The sequence below is a fragment of the Odontomachus brunneus genome, unplaced genomic scaffold (genome assembly GCF_010583005.1).
Source record: "Odontomachus brunneus isolate Ranch 3 - 2012 unplaced genomic scaffold, Obru_v1 Obru_scaffold_272, whole genome shotgun sequence".
Lineage (NCBI taxonomy): Eukaryota > Metazoa > Arthropoda > Insecta > Hymenoptera > Formicidae > Odontomachus > Odontomachus brunneus.
The window spans coordinates 179,036-183,030 of NW_022639722.1; the positions used below are offsets into that span (position 1 = coordinate 179,036).

Genomic DNA, 3,995 nt, shown 5'->3' on the forward strand with positions numbered 1-3,995 from the left:
GTTCCAACGTGGTTCCAATATCGTTCCAACGTCGTTCCAACGTCGTTTTAACATCGTTTCAACGTCGTTCCAACATCGTTGTAACGTGGTAACATCGTTCCAACATCGTTCCTATGTCGTTTCAACGTCGTTCTAACTATATAACGTCGTTCCAACACCGTTCCAACGTCGCTTCAATATCCACGAGAGCGCATCAATGATGATTAATAGTAGCATGAACATCAAGGATCGCGAGAAGATAGCGAAGGAGATTACGAGATCGAGCAAATCGATTCGCAAGAAGTATCACGCTTTGAAAACCGGTAGGATGGAGGAAAATGTTGCATTGGAGAGACATTTTAAGGAAGGATCCTGCTTTAGGAGGCCTAAAAAAAGCGTTTTTGGGGGAATTTTTTTAAGACAGAAAAAAATAAGCAAGTCTAACAAACTTTTTAGATTATTTTATTGCATATTTGAACATTAAAAAAATTTTTTTGAGAGAAAAATATTCAAACGCAGCCGATTTTTATGCACATTTGTGCAACACCTTGCAATTGCAGTCTCCAATCGGCGGGAAAGATGAAGCTCGTAATTTTCGTCTGAAACAAAAAAACCAAAGAAAATTTTAATTTCCATATATTTTTCTTCTAGATGAACTAAGAAAAACCCAAAACATCGTGAAATTTAAAATTTTTCTCAGGTTTGAAAAAAATGTGCTTTTTGTAAAAAAAAAAAATCATTTTAACTTACTAAAAAAGTTGTTTAGAGATTTTTTCGTGAATCTTTTTAGTTCAAATAGAAGAGAATACAAAACTAAAGCTAACAAGTCTTGGTTCGTTTTGATTGGTCGTCTAGTTTTCTTGCCATCACGCCCGCCAGTTTAGAAAAATCGTAAAAACGAAAACTCGAGAAAACGCGCTTTAAAGTTTACAATCAGAAAAAATGTTAATTTTCGATTACTTACAGTAATAATACGCTAATCAGCTATTCTTGCGCCATAAAGTAAACCTTCAACTTCCTCAAAAAACTCATTTTGATGCAGTTGCTCGAGTCTACGGGCCGTGCGAGCTTCCTTGCTGGAAAAAGACGTACGCCGGTTTTCCCTCTCGATCCATTGTGCGTCGACGTTATCCGCAAACATCTTACATAGCTGGCCGATTTTTAAATCGAGCAGCTGCATGGTACTTAAAACTGCAGAATATCCTTCGTTGAACATTCCTGCAGCCATGCACGCAGCAATTTCAACGATTTTTCCGATTCCAGAATTCAGATGTTTCGGGCTCATGCGCCAGACAGTGGAGTTGAAAAATTCGTTTGAATTTTGCGTGTGCCCACCTAAGCATCGCGTCAAAAATTCGTTGTTTGAGAGTTCTTCGTAGATTGGACGAATATGTTTCTCTACATTTTCGTCAATCAATCGAGCAGGATGCTTGAAAGACGCAAGAGAATTCGTGGCTTCAGCTTTGCGCCATTCACATCAGCTTTCGGCGCCTGCCGGACAATTCGCGTGGCGAGGAGATTTAAAACTCGAACAATAATGATCCAGCGTTGCCATTACAGCTTTTTTTCATATCTTTGACAGAATTAATATTTCTTCTGATTGCCAAACCATAATAGATCGTTAACTTTTTAATGATGCTTTCCGTCAACCGCTTTTTACCTCCGAGCTTCTCTTCCTTCTTTTTATTTCGGAGTCGAGTATCCATACGCTTTTGTACATACCCCACGCACTTATTTTTAGTAACAGGGCAATCGCCACCGTATGGATTCATTTTGAGAATACCAGCAAAAGTTTTCGAATCGCCGTCGCCGATATAATTCGTATACTTTACTCCGAATTTTTCAACAGATCTTAAAAACATTTCCACGATTGAATCCACCTCCATCTTCCCTGCTGAACCGTCGTGATTTGAGGAGCATAATTCTTTATGATCTTCATACCATTCCTCAAATTGGTCATTGTCTAATGTGTTTTTATTTAGGGCACATGAATGACAATACGCACTTTTAACGATAAGGTCGACTACTTTGCCAGAGTAATATGCAATCAGAGTTGTTACACCGAACAATGAAGTGAAGCCACGTTTTTTCCACGATCCATCGCCGGAAACTTTCAAACAATTTGCAGTTTGCTTATTTTCTACATTTTTTTCTTGCTCTTCTTTGACAGCCCTTATAGAAATATCATACTAAGAATCATTGATAATTACTTATTATCCAGTATTTTTAATACTGAAAATAAGTAATTATCAATGATTCTTAGTATGATATTTCTATAAGGGAGCTTTTTCACAGACACTTTCAAACATTGATTTCAACGCTGAGTATAAATGCTGCACTATTTTATCATATGTTGATTTCGCCAAACCTTGACATATATCCATAAGTCCACAAAACACATTGATGCCTTCTCGTCCAACACCAAGAAGCCTTATCACAAACACAATTCGTCTATTTATTTCGTAACCGGTGTTTATTAACGGTCCTGAATTGATTTCTCGTCGACCGCACATACATGATAATACAATTTTGAAACCCAAGCTTCGATATCCGCTCTCTGCAAATGTTATGTTTTGTTTACAAAATGTGCATATTACTATGTCAGAAATTGCAAGAAACACTGTCAGTAATTCAATTATTCGGTAACAGTGACCTGCATGTACAATTATATTTTCGGTGCTTGCGGTGGCTAATTTCTTCGCACTACTGCTTGTGTTGCACTCTGCATTGTCTGGTTCACTTGTGAATCGATTCCCGTGGAATCTGCGTTTTCGTGGCTTCGCAGAACGATCACTGCTCGATTTATCACCTTTGGGATAACTTGACATGATATTGTAGCGATGTGCACTCGACAAGACTCAGAGCAAAACTAACCGTTGACGCTAGAAGCAGCTCCGTAGAAGCACGTATCTTTTCAGGTACATAGTTCGGAGTTATTCGACCGAGGGAAGGAGCGTGCGCTCCAGCTGCCCGAGCGCTTGTATATCTGCTCGACACCCCACTGCGTTTAGTGCTGTATCTTTGAAAATATTGTGAATTAGCCTCTATAACTTTGGATACATATTCTTAGATACATTAAAAATAGATTTAAGCAATAAAAAAAAATCGATTTTTTGAGCCTTCTAAAGCAGGATCCTCCCTTAAACCCGTCGTCGAATCTCTGAAGCAAATCGCGGAAAGTACCGCTGATGTAGAGGGTAACGTCGGTGTTAAAACTGAAACACCATCGGTGAGTACGAACGTCAAAGCAAAGAGTGCGATATCAAAACCAAAAGAAAAGACGCACATGATAAAAAGTGGGAAATTATTGGACATGTCGTGGGATTATTCAGATACGTCCGCATTGCCTTCACCGAAAAGACGGATACGATTAGACGATTCTCCGATATATTTTACATCGAGGAAAGCACGTCTATACGAGTAACCGCATGAATCGAACGACACTCTACCCATTGATGATGATGAGAATACTGTTTTCGAAACCCTGGATGAGCCGCTCGCAACATCCATTAGACATCAGTTATAAACGCGCGCGGGGAACAAATGTTACGCGATCACCTTGGTCCCCTGGGACAACAATACTTTGGAGCGATGTTAAGCGGTGAAAGAGATACAACTATAGATCACGTTTACGGGGTACGTTTCGATAATGATGAAGCGACCCTAGGTGATAAACGCATCGACGTGGACAGAGACGATAATATAATCATTGATGGAACAAGATACATGGGAACACCGGGTCTTTACGAGCTGATATTCAAGAGAATACCCGACGATACCGTGTACACCGAGACCGACAAACACAAGTACAAAAGTATACTGCTGGCGACGAATGTTCACAGACGCGGCTACAACCCTCTAAATCCTATACTCAGTAACAAAAGGTACAAATATAAAAATATAATAAGCCCTCTGGTATCACACATGTCGAGCAATAAGGCGGTAGGGAAAGGCTTCTCCGTATCGCGAGATGTGATGACGTTAAACGAAAACAAAATCGATTATACGTATTGGGA

The 3,995-nt window shown here is 39.5% G+C and overlaps 1 pseudogene; it reads right to left on the reverse strand.

The window, feature by feature from the left end:
- Positions 1 to 955: 955 nt before the first annotated feature.
- On the reverse strand, positions 956 to 1,751 carry LOC116853039 (annotated as a pseudogene).
- Between the last annotated feature and the right edge of the window lie 2,244 nt (positions 1,752 to 3,995).